A 27,631-nucleotide genomic window follows, 5' to 3' on the forward strand; every position below is an offset into this window, starting at 1 on the left:
ACCCCTAAACTCATAGCAGCTTCTCCTTCCTCCTCCTGCACCTTCTGCTTCTCCAAGTGGTTCTCCTTTGACCCCAAGCCCAGGAAAACTAAACCCCGCCCATGTCTCTTCTGTGCAGCTATTGGCTGTTGGAATCTTTATTTACCAATCAGATTTCAGGTCCCCCCCACACACACTTAGCATTATAGCACACAGCAAGCTCAGACCTCAAAACAGCAAGCTGTGTGTTCCCTTGGTGCCACAGCTGATGCTCTTCTGGCTGGAGTGCTCGAGGGCAGGTCTGAGAGCCCTGTTGTTGGCTTCATGGTGGGTGAAATGCAGGGCCGCTGATGCCAGGGACTTTGTGGCCTGGGCTGCATCCAGTGGGGGAAACGTTCTGATCAAAGGGAGCAGGTTCGGCTGACCTGATGATTTCTTCCTTTTACTGACGAGAGCTTGGAACGTATTGATTGAGGTGATCAACATTTAGATCTTTCATAGTTAATGAGGAGCTGTCTGATTGATATTGGAAACAGTCACTGCCCGGGGCTTTTAATGAAGCCGGAGGAGCAGAGAGAGAAAGACACTTGACATTACAGGTGCAGGGGCGTGGGCACCAGAAGAGTAGGTTTCTTTCGCAGCCACCGCCGTCTGTCCTTGAAGCTTGAGAGCCTGGCTCTGCCCCTCCTGGCGGTGTGTCCTCTGACCTCTGACCCACCATGTGCCCTCTGGGACAGGGGTGATCTTATTCTCTCGGGGGAGACTTGATGGCTCCTGAGGGTCAGAAGTGAGACTACATGCGAAGCTCTCTGCATGACGGGGACACAGCAAAGTTTCTTCTTGGTACCTGGCCGTGAGGTCGGTGCCTCAAAACCCTGAAATACTATAGAAATGCCATGCTGTCGAATCTTTTCCACTGCTGTGGGTGACAGTGGTGACCTAGACAAAAGTGCATGTGTTTTGCCACGTTCAGTCCACCCAGTCATTGGGTTCTGTGTCAGCAAAGGAGGCGGTAGATTGTGGGGGGTGACACAGGGCCTTGACAGTAGTAGAAGCTCAGTAATTTGTTTTTTTTTTTTTTTTTTTTTTGATCGAGTGTCAGAATATACCTGGGAGGGGAGTCCAAGAACCAAGGGAAGTATCCCAATGAAATAGAAACTTAAAGTTGATACAAACCTGCACAAGAATGTCCCCAGTAGCCTGAGATCGAAAACAAACCACCTGGTCTTCAGTTAGTTATGGGATTTCCATATGAGCCCATGGTTGTGTTATGGTATGCTCATATGAACTGATGGTTAGAGTGTGGAAAATCTACATTAGCCCATGGCCTGACTGTGGTATGTCCACGTAAACCTTTGTCTAGACTGTGGTACGCCCATGTGAGCTTTAGTCTAGACTATGGTACGCCCATGTGAGCTTTAATCTAGACTGTGGTATGCCCATGTGAGACCAAGTTTATATTATGGTATGCCCAGATGGGCTGGAGCTTAGGTTGTGGTATGCCCACGTGAGCTGTTGGCTAGGCTATGGTATGCCCAAGGGAGCTTCTGTCTAGACTGTGGTAGGCCTATGTGAGCCCTTGCCTAGACTGTGATGTGCTCATATGAACCCTTGGCTAGACAGGGGTGTGTATCTACATGAGTCTGTGATTAGACCACCACGGCACATCTGCGTATCTCCACGTCGTAGTACTCTGATCATTGCTAAAAAAGTAAAAAGTGTTAGTGATCAACATGGAAGAGAGAGTAAAGAATTATGTCGGGTGAACTAAGCCCTGTAACTAGATGACTCCTTTTTTTTCAGAGAGGAGGAAGAGGGACAGGGGGTTTCAGGTAGCCCAGGCTGGCCTTGAGCTTATTAGGTAGCATAGGATGACCTTGAACTCCTGATCGTCCTGCCTCTAACTCCCAAGTGCTGGAATCACAGGCTTGGGCCACCCAAGGATTCCATGTGGTAATGTCATCATGTTACAGGAGCAAAAACAGAGTATTTAAGTGGCTTGTCCAAAGACACACAGCCTGTACATAATGAGAAGGGAACGCGAACCTTGCCAGGCCTGTGGCTTGGAATTCCTGCACAGAGGGTTCAGTTCCTGAAGATGACACCCGAAGTCATGTGTTCTCTCTCTCTCTCTCTCTCTCTCTCTCTCTCTCTGTCTGTCTGTCTCTGTCTCTGTCTCTGTCTCTGTCTCTGTCTCTGTCTCTCTCTGTCTCCTTGAATGGTGGCAGCTCGTGTGACCCTCCCCAGTCTCAACCAGTTAGAGATGGCAGCAGGCCCTCCCACGAAGGTCCTAAACTTATTACTGTGGGGTTCATGCCAGAGGTAGATGTGTCCAAGGGTGCAAGGAATGTTGGGACAAAGAATGTAGAACTTAGAGAAGGTTGGCCCTAGGGACAGACACTGGTTTTCAGGAACTCAATCTCACCCCGCCAGCCAGTGATTTGCCAAGGATGGGCCAGCAGGATCCTTTACTGATAGAGCCACAGTGGCAACTTTGAAGCTCCTGCAAGGGTGACCATTGCCACCCCGTTTTTACAGACAGTGTAACAGGTTTAGGCGGGGTGAAGTCCACTGTCCATGACCAGCCAGCCAGCTGGCGGCAGAACCATCACTCACATGCAAGCACTTCGGGGTCCGTGTCTCAGTTTCCCTATCAGTAAAGTGACCTTTCCTCCAGCGGAGACACTAGGTCCCTCTCCCTGCAGTGGAACCACCCTCAGGAAGGCGCTAACATCCCTGGCTTGCCACAGCAGGTCTCCGCTTCCCCGTCCCTCCCTCTCACACCAACCAAAACTTGAGATCTTTGCACGGATGGGATGGGGACTGTGCGCGGGGTGGTGAGCCTTGGGGGTGGGGGTGTGTGTGTGTGTGTGTGTGTGAGCGCTCTCGCGCGCATGTGTTTGCAACAAATATTTTATAATAGACAGGCCTCGTCTGCCACTTCTAAAAGTAGTGGGGGAAAAAAATCCACTTTGAGAAAATAAAAATAACACCAGTGTCTAAGATGCTGAAGTCATTACCTCGGTAGGGGCAGCAAGCAGGTCTTGGGCTAGAAACTTGTATGACAGGTGCCTACCCTCACAGGGAACAGGTCTCCATGATTAGACTGTGGGGAAAGTGATGGCCACCTGTCCTCATCTCTCCTAAGCCTCAGAGGGACGCCTCTGGAGAGATGACCATCTTCCTTTCTTTTACCGGTGACCTAAGGCTTGATCACTACCCTGGCAGTGGCCACACAGCTTTTAGTTAAAGGGGGCCAAACGCTGCCTCATGAAGGGGGAATTTGACTGGGCCTTTGTACCCATCTCTCGTACCCATCTCTAGCTACTTTATAATTTCCGGTGACTGCTACCCTCAGGAGTGAGCCTGTGTGTACCCACAGGCCCCAGCTGGGAGGGGATTCTACAGAGAAGGTCATCCATGGCGGCCTCCAGTTAAATAAGTATTGGCCACTGATGGATCGAGTGGCTGGCAGCTTCACCGTGGCAGCCTTCCTCCTCTCTCCCCACATCACAGAGGAGGCTTGGTGAGCAGAGTCATCAGGGCCCAGAGCTGTGGGAGGAGGGAAAAACAGATGCTGTGGTCCCCAGCCACTGTGCCGTCACCTACAGCCATGGGAGTCTAGGAGGACCCTGAGGGAGATGAGGCTCATCCTTTGAGCCAAGGAGAGGTGACGGGAGCTTGGATCTGAGATGCATGCTCTGGTAACAGTAGGGATTGGCTCCTGGTGTCACCACCTTCTAAAACGTCGACAAGATGGGTCCTGTGCAGTGTGTCTGTTATATCTGTGGGATCAGAAGTTGACATAGGTTTCCTGGGCTGTGGGGTCCTCTCTATGTTGTTTCTTTGATCTTTATGGACTCGAGAGCAATGGAGCCCCATCTCCCCAGCAGTAATCACCCCCTGGCGTTTCTCATAGGCAGCTTTTATTGGATGCCTGACTTGGGGAGGGGACGGCTATGTGTGAGAGCACAAAGCAGTTGGGATGGAGTCTGGTCCATGTCCTCGGGTAAGTGGCCGGCCCTCTGGGGGGGGGGGGTTGGTCTTTGAAATGGAGGTGAGGAAAAAGGAGTTGGCTGTTGGATATCTGTTTTGTGAGTTGTAATGTGTGCCCTGGGTCTTGCCATACAGGTTGTCATGAGGGACAGGTGAGAGGCGCCCGGGGGTGAGGATTCAGGGCTCTTCTGTATGCCCTGGCTGTGTTCATATCTGACTTACCATTTGCCAATGCTGTGCCCACTGTGTGACACCCTGTACCCATTCTCAGTGGCCCCAGGAAGTTTGTGTGTGACCTCTGCTTTGTTTAGCATGGTCACTGCCCTCCCAATGTCTTTTTGGCTTTTTTTTCCCCCCCTCGATATAGGGCTTCTCTGTATAGCACCAGCTGTCCTGAAACTCACTATGTAGATCAGGCTGGCTTTGAACTCACAGAGATCCACTTGCCTCTGACTCCCAAGTGCTATGTTTAAAGGCATGCGCCACCCACCACTCCTGCCTCCCTCCCAACACGTTGAAGCCACGGGTGGGGATATTTTGGATTCATGGCTCGGTCAGAATGCTCACCCCAGTCTGGCTTGGAGAGAGCTAGAGAGGAGCCTAAGAAATGAGGGTAGTTCAAGCCACTACCCCCACTCCCAACGCCACCACCATCCCCCAACCCCCCAGCCGTCAAGCTTCCCGTGGCTCTAAGATATATCCGGAGCTAGGTTGGAGTGCCTGGGGCATGGCTGACGCTGAATGCAGTGGTTTTTGAGTGAACACCAGCCCCAGGCTTGTCAGTGCTACTGAGCTCTCTCCCCATCGGTGGGGAGACCAAGTGCACAAGGTGTTGTTGTGCCCGGCACCTGGCTTACTTACATCCTTGTCATCGCTTATAGGGTCCAAGATAGAGAGAGCCCTTCAGCATTGGTCAGGAGGGAATGAACTGAAGCCTCATTCTGTGGCTTCTGGCCTTGGCTGTCTGTCGCCCACCACTGTTGTCCTGGGCAACCGTCTCAGTGGCCACCATTGCTTGGGAAGATGGCGCCTGGCTGCAGGCTGGTGTTGTCCGTGGGGGAGCTGGAGGAGAATCTGAAAAGCAGGTTCTTGCCCACGTGACACTCCCTCGTGCCTTCTCACACAGAACCCGGCTTGACTTCCATGCCAGAGTCAGAGGAAGGTGCTGTGGGGTCCTCGGTTATTCGTGCCACCCCTGTGGCTTTGTGGTGAGACCCACATTGTTCTGGGATGGGCCCAAGGGTCTTAGATACGCAGTATCACGCTTCCTTCTGCTTCCCTCCCAACCCCCCCATTGCTCCTCAGCCTTTCTGTCTCACCTCAGCCTGGGGCACCAGGGAGAAAACAAGCTTGGATCTCTTTCTCTCTCTTTTGGCTTTATTTATTAAAAACAAACTAGTCCAAGAGCCAAGCATAGGGTGCCAGCAGAAACGGGAGCTTAAAGATTGTATTAATCACGGCAGTGGAAAAAGATGATAGGAATACATGCGTCTGGGCTGCTATGTAACTAAGACAAGCCTCTGTGACCAGGATGGCGGGGAAACCTACCCTACCCGTCTCGGTGCAGGGAGGGACACCCCACTCAGTGGCAGTCAGGGCTAGAACTGGATGCAGCCACAGGAGCCACGTGCTGCTGTTGCAAGCGCAGGGTCGGTGCTGTTTTATACACAGGAACCGCACCGGGCACTGGAACAGGGCAGATTTTCATCATCCCGTTGGGGTCCAGGTGAGTGTACCTCGGGGCTGATGGGGTTCCCTTTCTTATGTAATTTGGGCTTAGGGTAGGGTGTTTGGTCAGCCAACTTTAGGGAGCTGTACAGTGGCTTGAGCTGCAGCCGTGGGGACCTGTGCAATGACATTTTAGCAGAGCATGCTCACACACCTCCATGGAAGAGCTAGGTAGGAGGAACTGCTGCTGCCAAGGGACAGGCCTGCGTCCAGGGTCCTGAACCCGGAAACTGAGAGTCCCCACCGTTGGAGCCTCGGAGAGGTAATCCGGCAGTGTTTCTAACAACACTTGTTTTTCTGCTGGGCATGTAGGGGTCTGACCTGGTAGCCCTTAGCAGAGCAGGTAAAAGCCAAGAAGCCGTGTCACCCTCCTCCCTTGAGGTCTTGCATCTGACTTTTTTGCTTCTCTGTGGCATCTGTGGAAGGGTGAGCACAAGCTCTAGGCTGTGGGGGCTCAAATCATTGATTTATCAATCCATCATCTATCTACGTGGGTCTGGTAGTTCACTGAAGGCTGCTCACTGCCCTCAGGGGCATCCTGGGATCGGACAGACCAAGAAGTAGGCAGCTGGCTTAAGCTGGGAGCCGGGTAAATGTCTGACCAGCCTGGAAGTCCAAGGCCAGATGCCTGCATGGGGACAGTGGCCTGTGTTGCATATCCTAATGCAGATGGGAGACAGACTGCCTGCTGGACACAGGATCCTGGGTCCCCAGCTGCAAAGTGACATGGAGGCCCAGAGGTGGCCAAGCGTGTTTCAGTGGGAGGAGGTGGAAGGAGCAAAGGCTAGGGTGGCCTTTATGGCGTTGTCACAGCCCAGGATTTCATTTTGAGGTCTTGGCTTTGGGTTCCATCCATATAGGCTACTCTGCTATCTGTGTGATCTCCCTTCTCATCCAAGCCAAGGCCAAATCCCGATTAGGCCCTGCAGGGAAGCATGAGTTAAGATGGCGTGCAGGCAAGGGGGCTATGTGGGGTGGGCAATGGAGCCCCACTTCACATCCTGCCCCCACTGTCAGGAGATCTAGCCGCTCGAAAGCTGCCGTATGTGGCACTTATGTCGAGAGCAGAATCGGGGCCACAGGGATCCAACTCACTAAGATATGACTTTGAGAGGAAGTCGGGGTGTCTTCGTAGATCTGGGGCTCCTCTTCACCTTGACCACCTTAGTGGGGACTGCAGGAACTGTGTAGTTAAGACTCCAGTGACCTGTGGGTCTCAGGGCTGGAGCCTGGGACACAGCACTTCTGTGTCCTTTCAATGCCTGGCCCTGCCGGTGGTCAGCTCAGACGGGGGAGATGGCGTGTAGCCGTCTCGAGAGCCCGGGAGGTAATGCTACTGCCTTTAAAATTAGAAGGAAGATGTTTGTTGCGGAGCAGAACCTGCGTCAGCCCGAGTCCTGTGGGAAGGGCCGCCAGCAGCCTTTCGCGTTTATTTTTGCACATTCTTTGCATGTGCCGAGGCTGCCGGCGGCCCTCGCTCAGCTCGCTCTCGCAGAGGCTCACAGTGCCCAGCCCTGCTGTCACTGGACATTGCTGCATTGGTAACCCTGGAGAGGACGGAGCCGCCCAGGGTGAGTGCAGGAAGATGTGGGGTGAACAGGATTCAAGACCACCTTCTGGTGTCTGTCTCTGCCCTGCCCGACCGTGTGGTCCGTGTGGGGGGAAATGTGTGGCTCTAAGGCTTTTTCCCTTCTTGTCAATGGCTTTGAAAGCCACCAGCATGTGAGAACAGGTGGAAGTCTCTGTGCGTGTGTGTGTGTGTGTGTGTGTGTGTGTGTGTGTGTGTGTTTGTGTGTGTGTGTGTGTGTGTGTGTGTGTGTTTCCAGGAGTTGTGGCTTGCTGGGTCTGTACCTGTCTTCAGGAGATGGCCATGGGTGTGGCTGATTGTGGGTCTGTACTCTGCACTCTGGGAGACAGGAGTCCGTGGTCGTGGGTCCCTGTGGTTGCAGGTGTGTGTGGCAGAGAGTGGACACGTGTGAGCCTACACTGCTGTACGTATACAGGGGTAAATGTAAGTGCATTTGAACATGTGTGCATTCACAGGATATGTGGACAGTGTGCTGTGTGGGTGTGCAGTGTGCGAGCGTTCTGCATGAGTGATGGTACGGGCACACACGAGCCTGTTTGACCCATGTGAGCTGCATGTGTGTGTGCACATGGCACTCTTTTGGCTCCTGCTGGAGTGGGGCTGCCGTGGACCTGCCTAGCTATGGAAAAACTGGTGCAGGCTGAGGGAGCAGGCAGGGTGCACCCCACCTGGCCCCAGATCCCCTTCCAAGGCTGTGGCTGGGTCTCTTCCACCCGGCCCTGCTGCCAAGCTTTAGCTGTGCTTGCTGTCTATGGTATTGTAGGCTTGGTAGCCCCATGGATAAAAGGGGCTGCCCTATTCCCAGTCTTCCCTAGCTCTTTTAAGGAAGGTATCTCCAACTATCAGAATGGCCCTGTGTCTTTGGGATACAGTCTGCCTCCTTTACTCTTCAAAGAGCCTAGTGGCTAGCCAGTTGCTCCTAACCAGGGAAACCTCTCCCCTGCGTAGGTCCATCTACCGTAGGACATGTCACAAACCGGAAGTCAGGCACCTGGCGATACACAAATACACAGTGGACCTAGCCTGTGTGGGACGTATGTGCAGAGTAGGGCTTCAAATGCTGTGTGTCCTTGGGCATATTGGTTGGCGTCTCTGAATCCCCCTGCTGTGGCTGTTAAATGGAGTTGGGAGAGCGTCAGGGAGGTGGCTGTCTTGCGTTCGTTGCTGAGAAGGTCTTTCTTGATCAGCACAGGTCTGTGTGCCAGGCGGCGTCCCGGGTTGTATGTCCCAGCCATGTGGGACCCTAGCCAGGCATTCTCTCTGTGCCTCGGTTTCCTTACCCACTGAGTCGCCTTATCAGCCATGCCTGACACTGAGGGTGTCTCTCGTTTTACATAAAAGGTTACAGAGCATGCACTATTGTTGTTATTTCTGGAACAGTGGAACGCAGATTAAAACATCCCCCAGCCTGCAAGCGCTCGCATGCTTCCATTGTTACACCCGGTGTGGAGGCCGCTTCTCTGAAGCTCTCTCCGCCTGTGTTGGGTAACATGGCACGGGGTTGCAGGGTGGTGCCCCCGTGGGTGGGCCGCTTTGCCCTCATCTCTTCAGTAAATTGGCAAAGCAGGTGCAGACTTGGCTGAAGCCACCCTGGGCAGGAGTATCTGGCAAGGGAACCCTGGCAGTACTTGTTCAGCGCTGGTCCAGCCAGCTTCACGCTTGTGGCGGCTGCGGCCCCCCAAACTGGCATGTGCTCTCTGTAAAGCCGACATGTGGATGTTGGTGGCAGACCTGGGAGGCAGGGGTGTGTGGTGTTGCCTCAGAGCCTGGCGTTATACTGTGCCCAGAGTCAACTTGCCCTTCAGCTGCTGTGAAGTGCTCAGGGGCTCAGCGCCGTGCACTGCCTGGGTAGGTGCTCAGACCTCCAGTGTGTACGTAAGGTATCGAGGGATATTCCCCAAAGCACTTAACCCTGTCTTCCGGGTCACTGTAGAAGTCTGGGTTCTCCAGTTGCTGAATGACCTTGAGCCAGCTGCTTAATCTCTCTGGGCCCCTCCAGATACTTATATTTTTTTCCCCTGTTGAAAAATTGGGTGCATAAACCCAGTTTGCCAACACCTTTAATCCCAGCACTCAGGAAGCAGAGGTCAGCGGATCTCTGAGTTCGAGGCCAGCCTGGTCTATAGAGTGAGTTCCAGGACAGCCAGGGCTACACAGAGAAACCTGTCTTGAAAAACCAAAATAATGATGATGATGATGATGATGATGATGATGATGATGATGATGATGATGATGATGATGTGTGTTTGTACAGGCAGGTGCACATCACAACACATATTGTGGGGGTCAGAGGACGGCTTGCGGGAGTCAGTTCTTTCCTTCCATCACGTGGGTCCCAGGGATCAAACTCAGGTTGCCGCTTTGGTGGTAGGCACCTTAGCCTGCCGAGACATCTTACTGACCCCACCTTACCCCTTTAACCTGGTGGCTGCATAGGTTTCTAAAATGCCTGTATTGTTAAGTCTTTTTTTTTTTTTTTTTTGAGGAAGTTGTCCTTACCGGTATAATAAAGGCGTTGAGTCACTCTGAAGACTGAGACAAAGGGACTGCCCTGTTTAGAGCGTTAGTGTGATTTGCTCTTAGGGGCCACAGATACCTAGCTGTTCTAGCATCCGGCCTCCAGGGGGTGCTCTCCCATCTAAGTGGCTTGTGGGCGGAGCCTCTTCTCTGGACTAGGGAGGCCCTTCACCCTAGGATAGGTCCATACATGTCCCTAACTGAAGGCTACACAGAAGGGTAGCTAGGTGGACAGTATCCTGAGCGTCTACAGTGGCAAGGGAGGTGCTGGGTTCAGACCCAGCCTGGCAGCTTTCTCGAACAGGGATATGATGATGGGAGGCTGTGTCTTCCCCCTCTTCAACCCCCATGAAGGACGCCCGCTATGGGTGCTAGAAGCTTCCTTAGGGATGATCACCAAAGTGCAGGTGCAATGGCCGGAAATAGAGACGTATGTTAGGGACATCATGAATCTCCAAGACCTTCCAGAGGGTGGGTTAGAGGCAGGGCGTGAGGCTCCCAGTCAGTCACGGTCCACAGGGCTTTCATTCATCCTGGAGGGAGTACTTATGGGCGCTATGGGATGCAAATGGACCTGTGTCTGAGATGGAGAACCAGTTCAGTGGATAGAGCCCCTGTGGAATTTTCCAGAACTGTGTCCCAGTGAGGGAGACCTACGAGGCTGCTCCCGGCCATCATGATTCAGCTCTCCTAATGTGCGTAAGTGGCACGGGAGCGGGTGGGGGAAGCCCACTGATTCAGATAAGGGTTGTTACTGGCTGAGGTGACCTGAAAGTCCCAGGCTTGGCCTCACACATGGCTGTATCTAGCCTCTGAGATGTGGTTGTCTCAGCAGACAACTCTCTCCCCTGTAGTGCTGTAAATGAACAATGGGGGTGTCACACTGAAGGGACCCTCCACCCAGGTGCTAAGTGGCTCTGCCCACCTCTGCTCAGCCTCCCTGTCAAGCCCCACCTGGGCTCCATGGCCGCTGGTATCAAGCCCTTGATTATAGCTGAATCTTTAGCTTTTCGTGGGCACAGGTATGGTCTTCCTCTATACCTGGCACCTAGTGGTGCCCCTGTCACAGAGGCCAGGGTCTCTGACAGGAAACAGTTTCTCATTTGACCCCCCACCCCACCATTAAAAAGTGCAGAAGGCGCCTAATGAGTTCCTGTCAATGGCTTGGAGCCTTGGGAAGGGCTTAATTTAGAAGCTGGTCTCTAGTGACTCAGGGGATTCTCAAGGGGGTCCTAAAGAAGGCTCCACAAGCCCCTCATTTATAGATAGATCCCTAAAGCCTGGGCCATTCCCACCAGCTTTCCCAAGTTCAAATTCTGTCTCCTTGTCCTTCGGGGCTGTGTGATGTGGGACAAGTTTCTTAACCTCTCTGAACCTCATAATGTTCACTTTTATGTTGAAGGAAGGAACTGAACACAGCACCTGTGGACTCCCAGCCTGGCTGCAGGTTACTCCAATTCCAGTTAACTGGAGGAGGAGCGAACCTCGGATGAGCCTGTGAGACACCCCAAGGTCAAGGGCTTCGAGTGCCAGTGTACCCTGCCTGCTCAGCTGGCCTCCCAGGCTGGCCCCTGCTCTAAATCTTGGGTCTCCTGCTAGGGATCTTTGAGATTATGGCGTGTCACAGCCCAGTGTGAGCGGGTGTCAGGCAGTGGGGTTGTTCACAGCACTCTGTCCCTCCTGGCCTGGTTGTTACCGTGCATCTTGTGACCTTTCTCCACCACCAGCATCTGTCCTTGGCTGGTCAGCCCAGTGCCTGTGTGCTGTCCCTAAATAGCTCAGGGCCACATGGAGGGCTCAGGTGCCAAGAGGCATGGCCCAACTCCACCTCCTGCTCCCCCTTCTCTCTGTCCAGCACTTCCGGAATATTGGGGGAGATTTCAAAAAAAAGTGTCTAAACTGCAATAAGGTGGAGTCTGGGGGTACCAGGATGATAGTCATGGCCTTGGGGGCCCCTCGCCAGTTCCTAGCTGATGGGTACTGATTTCTCTCCTGGTGAGTGCTGAGGAGATGGTGACTCAGCAGAGGGGAGTGGTTTGAAATTTGGGACTGGGTTAGGAGGGGAGCAGGAAGCTACCTCCAACCCTCCCATCCCCACCCCCACCCTACTGCACCCCCATTCCCAGCTGGCCAGAGCTGTGCAGGAGCGAGGTGGCTTCCTCAATGCCTCCCCTCATAGGGACGGAGGACTCTGGGTGTGCCAATGGCTTTGCCTCCTTGTGACTCAGTTTCCCAGTAAGCATGGCGGAGTGGAGACACTCATTTCTGTGGAGGCAGAGTCCCATCTCCTGGTAGATCTCCAGGCATTCTGTCTGCAGCTGTGATTCATCCCAAGAGCTTTGTGTCTGTGGTGCAGGAGACCTCTCCCGTGCTAGGCAAAAGGTTTGCCACCAAGCTCCCCACCCCACCCCCACCCCTGCTGCAACCCCAGTGAGGAGGTTTAGTTGCTAGCAGATTGGCAGTTACAGTTCGTGGGGCACCAAGGGAGAGGCCGTGAGTCTCGGGCAATCCTAGAGGGCTTCCTGGAGGAGACCTTTGAAGGACTTCACCTCTGACAACATGCGACTGAAAGGGTTGGTACGGAACACACGCTGTTGTGTCAGGACTCTGTGGACAGACAGGGATGCGTAAAAGTCTCAGGAGATGCAGGAGGACAGTGTCTGTCCACTGGGGACAGGAGAGAGGGCAGGGATGGGGTCAGGGAAAAATAAGGAAGTAACCACACTATGGAGTTACTTTGGGTCAGGCACCATGTGAAGTGATCAGTGGACAAGCTAGGGTGACATCAGGCAGCAGCCACATGCTCTACAGGATGCTGAGTGACAGCCAACCATGCCACACCCCGCCCTCATTTCACTGTCCCTTGGAATCCTGCCCAAGGTCCAGCCAGGCCCCAGCCGACCCACTGCTTTCTGTCCTGGCTTGCAGGCCCCTCACCAGGCCCAGGGTACAGCTTCCTGGTCTCTTCTGTGACACTGGGGCACACTGGTGCTCCCCAGGGCTCCCAGCTAATCAACAGGGCATAGTTGTCATTCTGTAGCTACATTTTGTTGTCCCCTGAGCCGGGTGTCACCTGGGCAGAGCTAGAAACCTCCAGGGCCACAAGGGCTGGCACAGCTACCCATTCCTGCATGGGCTCAGGAGTGGGAAGGTCAGGGCCTGGCACGAAGTGTTCTAAACTTTTGATTGTGAGGTGAGTACCAACAGCAGTCACAAAATGTCAAAGTGAGGTGCCTGGGTGTTGGGGTTCAACCTCACCACAGAACAAAGGTAGGCTGAGAAGAGCCACGAGGACGCCATTAGAAAGCACCATTCAGGGGTTGGAGATTTAGCTCAGTGGTAGAGCGCTTGCCTAGCAAGCACAAGGCCCTGGGTTCGGTCCCCAGCTCCGAAAAAAAGAAAAAAAAAAAGAAAGCACCATTCATTGTGACCATCCCCAAACTGGGCTCTGCTGACTCGAGTTTCCCTAGTCCAGAGCCCGTTTCTGCTCCGTTTAGTCACCACTGTGTATTTTCTTTTTCTTTTTAAAGGTAGGTTCTGATGTAGCCCAGGCTGGTCCCTAGCTCGCTATGTAGCCGAGGATAGCCTTGGGCTTGTGCTCTTCCTGCATCCCCCAAGGTGCATCACCACTGCACCTGAATGACATGGTGCTGGGTGGGTACCTCCTCAAGTCCCCTTTAAAGTAGCAAAAGTTCTTCAGTCTCAGTCCTTCATAACCCGGCACTTCAGATGTGGCCCGACCTTTCCGCCCTGCAGGCCGGCTGTCCCCTCACTCCTGCCTGCGAGTTGTGCATTTGGGGCAGCTATGTCAGAGGAGGGAGGCTGTGCCGTCATCCTCAGGGCACGCTGTCAGGAGGCGCCACAATGGTTCCCACCGTGACTGACACTAACCTGGTGTCCACCGGCTTCTCCCCTATAGGGTTACTCCTTCTCCGTGAGGGATCAATAAGTCTTGACGAGGAAAGCGTTTGGAGACTTGCTCTGCTGCTCATTTTTTTTGGCCCCACTAATTTTAGCCTCCAAGATGCCCCTTGCCTCAAACTGTGACTGCCGTGGGGTATGCCGACTGGTAATTCTCTGACTCCAGCATCCCTTTTACATTGATGGGTTGATGCACTTTCCCCCTCCGGTGGTTCATCTTCACAATTATTTATGTTTCACACACCTGAGGCTTCTGATGTCATTATATTTCCCCCTTCCTGTCCCCAAACTTACCCTTTCTGTCCCCGTCCCCTCCCCACCACGCATGTTTGTATCTTTAAGTCCCACATACTTGGGAAGGCCAGGGGTGTTGTTCCTCAAGTGGTGTCCATCTTGGTTTTTAGAGACAGGGTCTCTCGTCAGCTTGGAGTTTGCCAGGTAGCCAAGGCTGGCCCACAAGACCCAGCGATCTGCCTGCCTTAGTCTCACCAGCGCTGGAACTACGAGTGTGGTTTTTTTGACCATGGATGCTGGGTATTAGAACCAGGGTCCCCAAGGTTGTGTGGCTGGCACTTTACCAACTGAGCCGTCCCCACCCACCCCCTTTCTGCTCTCTCCTCTCTGTGCCCCCCTCCATTTTAAACTTTGAGACAGGATGTCATGTAGCCCAGGCTGGACTCAGACTCTCTGTGTCCTAGGTGACTGAGTCCAAACACTGAGATGACAGGAATGAGATACTATACCCAGCTCTCCCTGTTTTCTCTCCAGCCCCTTCATCCCACAGGCCCTCCCTCTATTGAAGGTGACTGAACTGGATCTTTCAAGCCACTTAGCATTCTTTTCTACCCCTGGGGTCTCCTGTGAGCCCCTGTCCAGGGGCCTGGGCAGGTGCCTCTTTGACTTGATGCTTTTGGCAAGAGCCCCTGTCAGTGGCCATATGGTGTGGCACTGGTGGGCGCAACAGGTCTGGCTGTCTCTCTCCTGGCACTGAGAGCGCAATCAGTGGCTTCAGTTGTCACACTGAGCTCATCAGTGTTGAGGTCCTTACCCTCTGGCTTCAGTTCCTGGGTCCACAAACTCAAACTCAAACTCAAACTCCCTCTTGGCTGGGACATTTCTCTATGGAGAAAGCTGGCCTCCATCCCGACCAGCTCTCTCAGGAACAAGATGAATGGAGCTTGTCCTTCCCTCCTTCCCTTCACCTGCCAGTCTTCCACAGGGTGATGTCCTCCAAAGATTTCCAAAGAATGTTTGAAAGTAGGAGTGTGCGTGGGACGGGGAGCGGTATGGGGGTGGGGCAACCACTTCTGCTGTTACCATCTGCACCCGTGCTCTAGTGGTCCTGTCTCTGGCACTTGGGATCTTTGCTTCATGGCTCCTGGACCCTCTGGACTCTCTGGTGGCCATAGGACCTTCCTCGCTGTCTGGAAGGACACACTGCTCCCATCTGCATCGTGCTACAGTCACAGTGGACCTTGGACAGGGTCATGGTGGGGCAGCCAGGAGCTCAGCACTTGAGTCTCAGCTCTAGGTTGGTGTGATGCCAGGTCCAGCTATGCCCCACCCCCTCCCCTGTCATCTTCCCTCAGATGCTGGTGCATCTTCCTACCTCCCGCTTCCGACTTGGGCCTGGCCTTTTTTCCCCAGAGAAGATCTGGGAACTCCAGGCGTCATGAGAGTCAGGCCCTTACCTATGGTCCCTGAGTCGTGTGTAACTCTCACTCTGGGTCCCTTTCTGATACGATTCAGCCCAGGGGGCCGCTCACTCTTTCCTCCTATTCACATCTAGGGGGCCTCTTCTCCCCTGGCCAAACCCAGACTGGGGAAAAAAAAAACAAAACCAAAACGACATGTAATGTAATATTTCTTCACCGGAGCGATTTAAAAATTAATACGAGCCTCCACGTGCCACCCTGCCTCTACGAGAGCGGCCTGCGCTCCCTGTGTGAGATTAAAACTCACATTTCATTTTTATATGCTGTGCTTAATCCAATAATGATTTTGCGTTGCAAACGGCAATAATATCTCTCAGCATAGTTAATCAGACTAGACTTAATGCTGTCACTATTTATTAACCTTTGTTGAAAAGCAAGAAGTTTCTCTCTAATCTGCGATTGTTGGTCCTGTCAGAGTCTATCAACTGAGAAAACAGTTTTGGCATTCATTAAAACAGTGCAAATCCCGAAATGACAATCGGGGCTGGGTGGGATCTAGTGCGTGAAATCCTCGCCCTGTTTATCGGGGTGGGGGGTGGGGGGAGGCATTCGGTGTGCGGGGACCCACGTGGTCAGAGGACCAAGTGACCCAGCCCCAGATTCCTCTTGACTTAAAATCCCTTTTCCAGGAGTTGGGGGAAAGGGGGAGGGTATGGAAACGGTTCGATAATCGCAATAGCTTTGAGCAATCCTGTGCTTGGCCAAGTTTTTAGGCCCTCAGCTTTGTCTCACTCTTCCTTAAGAAACTGGGCTGTACAACTCTCATCTCCAAAGCCTGGTGGAGTGGAGTCCGTCAAACATTATGGCTGTGGAGATGGCTCAGTGGGTAAAGCGGCTACCTTCAAGGCATGGAGACTAGAGCTTGAACGTCTGTGAAAGGCTGGGGGTGGTGTACATGCACGCTCTCGGACCCATTGCCAGGGAGGTAGGGACGGTGGATAGACCTCTGGGGGCTTCTGGCCAGCCCGTCCTACTTTGGTGAGTTCCAGGTGAGTGAGCCACTCTCAAAAACCAAGGTGGATGGCACCTGAGGCTTCGAGGCAGGGGGATATCCGTGTGCTCAGCTGGGACCTGGGTAAGGACCTTGTGGGACTCCCTACACACGGGAGTGTCAAGTAGGTGGAAAAGTCTTAAGAAATGTCTCTAGAGAGTTCCTAGGTGATGCAGGGAACTGGGGTCTGGAAGCCCCAAGGACCTGGTGGTTTGCGATTTTATGAACCTTGCTGGGATATCATGTTGTGTCATCCATTGACCTTGACGGGCACTTGGATTAGGGTTTGTTGTTCGGGGGGCCTTGGTGGCTCGAGGCACCTCAGTTTCCTGCTGGCTCTATTCTGGAGCCGCCCTGCCCACTGCACATCTCAGCTTTACTTCACTCCCATGCTGCCTAGCAGTGGGAGGGCCTTACAGTTCAGGGTCTGACTGGCAGGGCACAGTGAGGTGCAGAGGTGCCCTAACTGATTCCCAGGCAGCGCAGAAGCTGGAGGATGCCAGGTCAGGCGATACATTTTGTGCACTGAGGCTCTGCCCAGTCACCAAAAACCTCAGCTGAGTCACCTGACTGGGCTTTGCAGAGGCTACCTGTGCACACACCCTTTTCCCTGATGGGAAACCAGCTTCGAGAAAAAGGGAACTTTCCACCTGCCGAAGCCTCTGACAGAAGGCAGGTTCCGGGGTTCCCCTTACTCCATTTCTGAGGGTTCCAACCATGCCTCTGGGTGTCCCTGTGAGATCTTCGCTCTCCAAAGATGGCTTAAGAAGAACCAAATATGGGGACCAGAGATGCGGCTCTTGCTTGGTGGAGGGCTTGTCTAGCAAGCATGAGATCATGGATCAGGAAATCTGAAGCTCAAGGTCATCTTGACTACCTAGAACATTGGAGGCCAGCCTGGGCTACATGAGACCCTGTATCAAAGCAAACCAAAAAGGCTAGGAGGGACCATTTATCCACAAGGTAAAGAGCGGCAGCTGGGGGCAGCCAAGGTCAGTGGCTGATGTGAGGTTCTCTCCAGGGAGATGATGAAGCCTCAGCCCTTTCAAGCGGAATTGGTGAGCAGGCCGTGGTTAATTACTCAGGAAGGCTGAAGGCGCCTGGGAGGGTGCTCTCTGCTCTGTCTGGCGAGAAAGGCAGAAGGGAATGTAACAATTCAGAACTCACTTGCCTTGGATAGCAAAAGGAGCTCAGCCCGGCACAGAAGATCAGAGGCCCTCACTGCACAGAGATACAGCTGCTGTATAGCCCAGATCCCACATTTTATGTCTTAGAAAACCAGAGCCCGAGAGAGTTTGGGGAGGTGGCATGCCCAGACGCCTCTGGAATCTGTGCTGGGAGAGCAATGGATTCTTCCACGTGGAGGTGGGACCTAAAAGCCCCCAGGATGCCCAGGAACACATGTGGTCTGTCCTCTCTTCTCTTCTGGGTCCCCAAGGAGCGTCTCACCACCTCCGTGGGTTAAAAGAAACCATGTAGAGGAAGTGTGTGGATTTTGGCCACACAACATCCCCCTGCCTCCTTCTGTTCCGTGAGGTGATCTTCATGGATTGAGGACATCTCGTTCTCTCCAATGTGTGCTTTCAAGATTTCTTTTATTTTTTAAAAAAAATTAGGTGTGCTTGCACACAGGCAATGCTGTGTGTGGATGCTGAGAACCCAACTTGAGCTCTACAGGAGCAGGACGGGTTCTGAACCACTGAGCTAACTCCCTTGCCTCTGCTTCACGTTTTTTATTGTATTTTATTTGTGTGCATGCATGAATATGTGTGAGCGTGCGTGAGAGCATGTGTATGTGTGTATGCACGCGTGTGTGTACACGTGCATGCACCTGTACAACAGCATGTATGGAGTTCAGGGGACAACATATAGAGGGCAGTTCTCCGTCTCCGTCAAGTGGGTCTTGGGTTAACCTCAGGTCAGCGTGCTTGGCTCTGAGTGTCTGTACTCTTATCTCGCCATCCCCAAGACCACTCGCTTCTAAGATGTAGCTTTGGCACCGTGCTCTAAGGCACTGAGGCTTTGGGCAGCAATTGGCTGCTCACCCGGCTGGGCTCAGCAAATCCCGGCCTCAGTGCTTGCCACTTGGGGTCACCTGTCTAGGAGGTGATGTGTGAGGCACATCTGAAGGGATGGAGCTTGCCAGGCATGGAGGAGGACAGAACCCCCTGGGTCAAGGAGCCGGATTAGAACGTGGTGGACAGCAGTGGGTTGGCCAGCCGACGGGGCTGGCCGTGAGTACACAGTGGAAATGCCTGATCAGGACTCAGACACGGGGTGGGTTGGACCTTCACACTCTGAAAGCTACTGGTTTGTTTTCATAAACTGTGACCTTTGACCCCCCCCCTCAGTTCTGTTATGTTAACCCTTTGTATTCAAACACTTCTCTCCTTTTCTGCCTGAGCCTAGAGTGTGTCTGAGTCTATGGTATGAGGGAAGGGTTGGAGGGTTCTTGTCATTTCTTAGATGGACTTCCAGCTTAAAGGTCTTTTTAAATTTTTTAAACGTGTTTTGTCTTGCATGTATGTTTGTTCCTGGAGCCTACAGAGTCTGGAAAGGGTGTTGGGTCCCCTAGAACTAGATTGTGAGGTGCCGTGTGGGTGCTGGGAACTGAGTTCAAATCCTCTGCAAGAGCAGCCAGTGCTCTTAGCCACTGAACCATCTCTAGCCAGCCCCTGGATGCCTAGCTTCAGCACCCTATACCTGCTTTTCTCTATTCCAAGAAAAAGTGAGCATCTGTGTGTGGTTTGTTGCTTCCCAGAGAGCAGCCTGTCCACCTTCCTGCGAGTACCCTTTAGCATTACAGAAGATAGAGCATGAGTTTAAATCCTCCAGTTCTGCTCTTGTGGTTCAAGACTTCTCCCCTTGGTCCATGTCCTCTGCATTTTCATATGAATTCAGACATTGACTTTTCTGCCTCTCCTACTGAGCAAACCTAAGCGGTCCCTCGGAGGTTGATCGTGATCGTGTGGACCTGGATGACTCAGGAAAAAGCAGAAGTTGTGAAGGAGATGCACACAGTCTTCCAGTCCCGGATGGTGCGGCTCCACCCCCCCCCCTCGCTTCCCACACCCTCAATGCCCCTGCCGTCTTCCTAGCTCTTCTCTTATTCTGTGTGCCAGCATGGAGCGTCTCCTGCTCTGCCCTCCGAGCCCTCTTTCCTGGCACTAATCACTGTGCAGAAGTTCTCTGTGCGTTGCCACTTCCTAGGAACCGTGAGCTCTTGAAGGGCAGAGGGACCGGCTCTGTCTGATTCGACTCGAACCCAGGGAGTTCCCCATGAAGATTTATGAATGAGTGAGTGAGTGAGTGAGTGAATGAATGAATGAAAGTCCCTTCGAATCTTTTCCCACACACCTGCAGCTTGCTGGCGGCCCTCTTTCCCAGCTCCACGTGCTCCTTAGTGTCTGTCTGCAAATGGGGAAACTGAGTCCCCCTTCAGCCCTCTGCTTGGCCTTGAGCTTCATGCCCCACTCCGGCTGTCATGTGTTGCTCCTTGACAATCCCTGTTCATACACCAGGCAGATACGTGTGACTGTAGTTTTTATGCTCATGGACGTTGTGTGTACGTGTGCATCTGTACATGCGTGAACGTAATCCTCACATGCGTGTGCCTCAGGGTGGGTGTGGAGGTCAGGCGCCAGCTGCAGGAGTCGGTTCTCTCCTTCCACCATGAGAGTCCTGGGGTTTGAACTTGTGCCATCAGCTTTGGCAGTGGGCACCTTTATCCACAGAGCCATCTCGCCAGCCCGATTGCAGGCAGTGATGATAATGGAGTTTTAATTTCTTTGAGGAGGTAAAGAGGTACCGGCTTCCAGCGGCGCTCAGCATTAGGAAAACCAGCTGTGAGGTCTTGCTCAAATCAGGCTGTACTTGTGAGTAGGAAAATCTGGGAGATGCTACCAACAGGTAGTGAAGACCAGTGACAGCAGGGAGAGCCCTGCTTCCAACTCCGTCCCTGCCCCTGCCCCCAAGGAACCCACAGGGTAGAGCATCTAACTAATTGGTTTGCGGACCTGACTGGGCTAGATAGATTTCATTGTGCTTTTGATCTCAAGTCGATACAGAGGCCGGGTGTTAATGGAGTCCCCTGGGCCAGGACTGTAAGGAAGACTTAAAGAAGAACTTCCTGAGGTGGCCAGGCTGCCAGCATTGGCTGCAGAATATGGGAATTCAGAGAGAGACAAGGAGATTGAGAAGGTGGGTGCTGTGCAGGAGCCCTGAGGGAGATGGTAAGGGGTGGCCCTCTGAGCCGATTCTCTAGGTTAACTCAGACTAAGCAGAACCTTGAGTCGGGTTCCCTAGGAGAGGCATGGGAAGAAGACTCCATGAAATTTCTTCCTGCCATCACATCCGGTATTTCCTGCTCCACCCAATCCCGTTTTTAGTTACAGAATAGCCTGGAAAAGCAGAGGCAACAATGACCATTCTCCCCAAATCACAGATCAGCAAACTGAGGCTGGTGGCTCTGACTTGAAGCTTCAGGATTAGCTAGGAGCCTTCTATGACAGCAGCTCCACTTCTCCATCTTGCCTGGCAGTTCATTTGATGGTGGAAATGATTGACTTATATTTGTGACTCTAAAATCAAATGACACCTTATACCAAAGGGGCTGGAGAGGTGGCTCAGAGGTTAAGGTTCAGTTCCTGGCACCCACAACATGGCTCCAGCTCCAGGGGACCTGACACCCTCAAACAGATAACAACACGCAGGCAAAACACCCCAGCGCACGTAATTAAAAATAAATAAATCAAATTAAAATGTTTCTCAAGAGAAGAAAAAAAAATGACGTTAGTCCACAAAACAGGACAGTGTCACCTTGAGGCGCGGGGCACAGGGCAGGATAGCTGGTTATTGTGCTGATAGTTGATTGTCCTTGTGAGGCAGTGACGGGGGACAGAGAGATGGGGAGGGACACAGTGGGTTGTTGGCCCATGTCGAGTCACACTGACTCTTCTGTGAGAGCCACGGCAGACAAGCTTCCCTTTCAAGCTTGACTCGGGTGACTGGACTCCTCACAGTGGTTACAGGAAGCTCTTCCTTTGGGGTTCAGTGGCCCATGTGGGATCTGACGGTGCGTCCGCTGGATTCTGTGGTACATGGCGTGAAGGATTCCATCTTGCTGTGGTCCAGCCTGCTTCATCCTAGAAAGCAAGTCCCAATCCAGCCAATCCAGGGTCTCTCAATCATTGTGTGTGTGTGTGTGTGTGTGTGTGTGTGTGTGTGTGTGTGTGTGTGTGTGTGTGTGTGAGAGAGAGAGAGAGAGAGAGAGAGAGAGAGAGAGAACTCTTTTTTTTTTTTTTTGATTCTTTTTTTCGGAGCTGGGGACCGAACCCAGGGCCTTGCGCTTCCTAGGTAAGCGCTCTACCACTGAGCTAAATCCCCAGCCCCGAGAGAGAGAACTCTTATTTTGTTTGTTACTTAGCCCCTGGACTCTGCAAAATGCCCGATAAATGTGAATTCAGATATTTGCAGGGGGAACAGATACATTTGAGGAGCTGAGGTCAAAGTTTAAAGAGGGCTTCCGCTGCTGGCTGTCCAGGAGGGAGAGAGCCGGATGAGACAGCCTGACGCTGTGTAGGCAGAGGCAGGAGCATTGCAGGTCCCAAGCTAGCCAGGGCTTAAGATGGCTGAAACGGGCTTTGTGTAGTTTCGGTGTGGTTCCATACTTGACTGATTTTTGTGACCCTTCCAGAAGCCCTCATTTCCTGGTGCTCTCAGATGGCTTTCAGGAGAGAAGGGGAACTTCTGGGTGGAGTGTGTAAGGGGAGCATAGCAGTAAGTCAAGCCGTGAGTCAAGCCATCTGTCCTTCCATACAGGCCGTGTCAGGCCACAGAGAGGGAAGGGCCTGCACATGCTTTGGTGGCATCATGTCACATAACATGTCCCTCATGTATGGGCACCACTCACCATAGTCACATAGAGACACACGGTCATGGAGCGGCTCTGATACAGCAGTCACCACACTAGGAGTCTGGAAATGTCTACAGACTCTCATGCTTAGCATAAAACGCTCTGTCCTGGAAGAGACATGTCACTTCCGTGCTCAGCTTGTAGTTCAGACTTAGTCATGTGGCCACACTCAACCCTAAGGAGGCAGGGGAGCAGAGACAAGAAGCTTCGGTGGATATACTCGTGTCTGCCACGTGTACTGGTAAAACTCACTTCGTTCCACTCCACGGCAAATCCGGTAAGAATACCCGGAAACGTAACTGACAGAGCGCCGTGGGCATGCCGTTCATCCAGAATAGCAAGCTTAACCACGCAGTCACCCCGTCCAGTAGGCACTGGAATATTTTCCATTTTACAGATCAGAAAATGGAGGCTCAGAGAGGTGAAGTTACTTGCCCAGAGTCACACAGCTAGGAAGTGGTAAACACAGTCTTTGAACCTGAGCTATTTTGGCTACAGAACCCATATTGTATTAAACCATTCAAAGATGGAGACTTTGAGGTCCAGTAAACCCCATCTAATGCCTGTCCCCCCCCCCACCCACAGATTTCCAATAGGAGACCTCCCTATTCAGTTTGGCCACTGGGGATTATCAGCCACCCCTCCTGGGTCTCTTTTGAGTGGGTGCCTCATAGTCCTTGGCCTCTGAGTTCCTGAAGCGAACCTGTGCTTTGCCTGTCTGGACGAGTCAGCTCTGTAGGAGCCAAGACTAAGCATTAAATGCCAAGCTGGAGAAGTGGCTCAGTGGTTAAGAGCCCGCCATGCTTGCAGAGGACCGGAGTTCGTTTCCCAGCACCTACATTAGGCAGTTCACATCCACCTGTAAGTCCAGCATTGAGGAATCGATTCCTCCGGCCTCGGCACCCTCACTCACGTGCACAAACCCTCCCACACATCGGATGTTTGCTCACACACACAGATACACAGCCTCTTAAAGATTAACGGATAAAAAATATGCCAGAGGTGAATTTGTCTCATCTGAAGGGACACAGTTCAGGACACCGTCTGAAACCGCGGGTTGTATCTATTAGCCCTGTGTGAGCTGTGTATGCAAGCCAAGGATGAGGTTTCATTTTTATAATCCAGCCATGGCAAGGGATGAGCTAACAACAAAGCCAGATGATTGTAACAATGTACCTTAAAGACATGACAGCAGGCTGGGGCAATGGCCTAGCCAGTAAGCATGAGGGGACCCATGGGAGCCCAACATCATTAAAAGCCAGGCGCAGGGCATGATGTGACCCCAGTGCTGAGGGTGGATGGAGGCAGAAGGGTCTGTGGGTTTGCTGGTCAGGAGGTATAGCCCAATTAGCAAGCTACGGGTTCTAGGAGAGACTCGATCTCAGAAATGATGTGGACAGTGACATCGTTCTTGATGAAGCACATCCTGAGGCCTGTGCACATCCACTTGCACATGCTCAGAGTTTTCTGACGCGTCCCTTGTCTCTCGGAACACCTCATTGCTGTATTCTCTTATGATCTCGGATACCGTGAGATGACTGGGTGCTTGCTCACAGCGAAGGGCAGTGAGTAGGAGTGATTCATGGCTGGCTTAGGGTCTAAGGGTTCTGTGAACACAGCACTGCCACTCTGTGCATCTTGAAAACCAAGATGGCTACCAGGCAAATGGCGGGTGGCTTAACACATAGAGTATAGAAACGCCAGAAGACGTTCTGGTGCCACTTCCTGGCTGGGACAGAGTATGGGCGTTGTGACAGTTCACGTGACACTAGAATAATACATCGTTTCGAACTCGTGAACTGTTTATTTCTGGAATTTTATCCGTTATTTTTGGACGGCCATCGATGGCAGTCGGATGAAACCATGAAAAGCAAAATCATAGATACCGTAGCTGTTTTTCCCACAGAGGGCCATATGGTCTCCGTCACAGCTACTCAGCCTTGCCACCGCAGAGGCGGTGTGCACACTAAAAGGCATGGCCGATTGCCAGTAAAACTTTATTTACAATGCCGGATGAGGTGGGGTTGGCTCACAAGCCAGAGTTTCCCCAACTTTTGTCTAGGGTGTCCCTCACCTGCCCAGAGATTAGTCTTAAAATCTGTTCGTGCATCGGGCTAGGGAGATAGATAAGTAGGTAAAACGCACCACGCAAGTGCAAGGGCCTATGTTCTGGCCTGTTATCCCAGAGCTGTAGAATTGAGACAGGAGGATCCCTGGGGCTCGCTGGCTAGCCAACCTCGCTGAAGTGGCAAGGACCACCCGTGAGAAACTCTGCCTTAAATGAGATGCTGAGCAACTGAGGACGCCTGATGTCAACTTCCGGTCTTCACACACGCCCGCACAGACACGGAAAACCTATGCACACGATGACCTTAAGTGCCCCCCGCCCCGTGGCTGACAAACATGGGGGCTCCCTTCACCTCTGATTCCCGTGAGTGGTTTTAGCCATTCCAGCTGACTGAAAGGCAGACTGGCGGCCTGAACCTCGCTCATCCGGTTGTTATGTAAGTGAGGTGTCACTTGCCTCCCAGTACCAGACCTGGGTCCTCACCCAACAGATTAAGGAAGTAAGCAGCATCTTTGTAGGGTGTGATGAACTCACACTTGGCCAACCCCAGCACCAGGCAACAGGCGCTCCGTGAGACTTTCTCAACAACCTAAGGACAGTGACTCCCAAGGACACCCTCCATGTCTCTGTAGGCTCTGGTGTGTCCAGGCCTGGCGCAGGACAGGTGCCCAGTAAACACGTTGGATACGAGAAGGGTAAATGACCCACCCGTGTGTCGGATGGGCAATCCTCTTAACAGGTTCATCAGCTGCTTCATCAGGGTGAAACTTCACAGCCCACAGAGCCAAGAGCTGAGGGTCCCGAGTCAGCAGATGTCGGGCTGCCGAGATCAAGACCGGGTCTTATACAACCCAGGTTGATCTCGAGCCTCATATGTGTTCAAGGATGACTTTGAACGACTGATCCTCCTGCCTCAACCTCCCAAGGGGCACTACGGGCATTGTCCCATTATGGATTATGTGAGGCTGAGGATGAAACCCAGGGATGTGTGCACAGCTGGCAAGCACTCGTGGGCTGAGCTCCATCCCCAGCTCCCACTTCTGGAGTTGGGCCACTGAAACAATGGAGCGGGTGGGCTTTGTTCTCCAGAGTTCTTGACATCGAGGAAGTGACTTTAAACCCTTTAAAGTCCTTAGGCTGCTGGGATAGCTCAGAAGAGGCCTGTCCCCACCCTGGCTGCCCTGACGAGATGGCCAAGGTGTTCGATTTTGCCTTCAGGAGAGGATTGAGTCTGCCTTAGTTATTTCTGATTGTGGAACGTTTATTTGTATTTCTAGTTCGGGACAGAACCCAGACCACCCACAGAGCAGACTGGAGGCTCTGCCTCTCAGCTCTCCCAGAGTTTCGCTTCCACCAAGTTCCAAAACCTACACTTCCATCCTGTGCCAGCCAGTCCAGGGTCCCCCTCTAGCCTCTCGTCCTCAGTGGATTGCTCTTAGGCACACACGTTAAAATCGTCACCTCAGACAAGCTAAATGCTGCATTGTGTGTTTTAGAATGAATGGGGATTTCCCCCAAGTTGACCCAATGTGCGATGTTCGATCTTACCAATAATAAACCTCCGTACCCATCCCCAGGCGGAGTGGGGTCACCAGAGAAAAGGAGATCCTGGGGCCAGCTCACAGAGCTCGACCAGAAGGAGGGCAGGAGCCGCACACTGGGAGGCCTTCCTAGAGTGCTTGACTTGTTGGTTGATTGGGTGGACACGGGAATAAGGATTTTTATTTACAAGCCCGTCAGACCTGAGCTTAGTCCCCGGGACTCACTTGATGGAATTCCAGGGGGCTCCGACTTTTACAAGCAGTTTTCTGTCTAACATGTGCACTGGGACACACATGTGCCCCTCCGTGGGTTCACGGGATAAATTTTAATTTAAAAAACGTTTATTAAAATGACTATTCAAGGGTCTGGGGAAAGTGGTTCCTCCTGCAGAAGCATGAGGACCTGAGTTTGGATACCAGCACCTGATTGAAAGGCAGGCACGGTGGTGCATGCATATGGCCCTAGCGCTGGGGGTTGGGGGGAAAGGAGATAGGTGGAACCCATGTACTTTGGTTTCAGGGAGGGACTGTATCAAAAATAATAATAGTAATAATAATAATAATAATAATAATAATAATAATAATAAGGCTGACAGGCCTACAAGATGGCACAATGGATAAAGTCCTTCCTATGTAAACCTGACAAATCTGTCCTCTGGCCTCCACGCATGCGCTGTGGCATGTGCTCCCCCCCCCATCATGTGCACACTAATAATAATATCAGGTGAGACTGATAGAAAACACAGACTGACAGGGACTTCTGGCCTCCACATGCATGCGTACATGTGTATACATCAGAACATGTGCACACACACGCATCTGTGTGTAGTCCCAGCACCTAGGAGGCTAGCCTGGGCTACATACTATCTAAACAATAAACTGAGCTATACCAAAACAAAAAGGACTGTCTAGTATAAGGCACGAGTAACAGCAAAGAGAGGGAGAGGGGGTTGCGGAAGGGGCCCAGGGTGCAAGTGTTCCCTGCAGGGTGTGACACTTAAGGATTGTCCTGCTGTTTGGGGTACGGTCTTACCTTTGTTTTTTGAGACAGGGTTTCCCAGTAGAGCCCTGGCTGTCCTGGTAACTTGCTCAGAGGTCTGCCTGCCTCTGCCTCCCGAGTACCGAGGTTGATTTCTCCGGGTTAACACTGGCTAGATTCTCTTCCACGGATCCACTGGACCAAGTTCTAGTTCTACTCAACCAGACCTCTCAGGAGTTCCATCCAGTCCCACACACACAGCCGATAGCAACACAGGCCTATGTCCCCTGTGCCCTCAGAGGTTTGGATCCTGCCATCTAAATGCAACTATAGGAAAAGAAGATTCCAGGCCTGTCCGCTTGGGGTTGCCGAGAAGCGTTTGCCAGGAGCCCCAGAAACCTGGCCCTTCTCACCCTTAACGTTAATTTAAAAATAGAGAAAGCGTCACTTGGAGGCTCGGGACAGGGCTCAGTTGGCGAAGTGCTTGCATGAGGACCTGAATTTGGATCCTTAGGGCCTGTGTAAAAAGCTGTGCAGAGTGGTGTGTGCAGTCCCAGCACCAGGGGCGGGGGAGGGGCAGAGATGGGAGGATCCCTAGTTCTTGCCAGCCAGCTAGACTGTTCAGGGGGGACCTATGGCTTCTGCGAGATCGTGTGACTTAAAAGAATAAGATAGTGCTCAACCAAGAAGAGGA

At 52.5% G+C, this 27,631-nt stretch overlaps 1 protein-coding gene across 11 annotated transcripts in view; it reads left to right on the forward strand.

Moving 5' to 3' along the window:
- Cux2 (cut-like homeobox 2) overlaps positions 1-27,631 on the forward strand; it is a 189,616-nt gene that overhangs the window by 38,122 nt on the left and 123,863 nt on the right. Inside the window, exon 1 of one of the 11 annotated variants that reach the window (XM_087578102.1) lies at positions 7,160-7,274. The gene's annotated coding sequence lies outside the window, so the exon portion shown is untranslated. 11 annotated transcript variants of the gene reach the window in all.

Source organism: Rattus norvegicus, chromosome 12 (assembly GCF_021556685.1).
Source record: "Rattus norvegicus strain SHRSP/BbbUtx chromosome 12, alternate assembly SHRSP_T2T, whole genome shotgun sequence".
NCBI classification, from domain to species: Eukaryota; Metazoa; Chordata; class Mammalia; order Rodentia; family Muridae; genus Rattus; species Rattus norvegicus.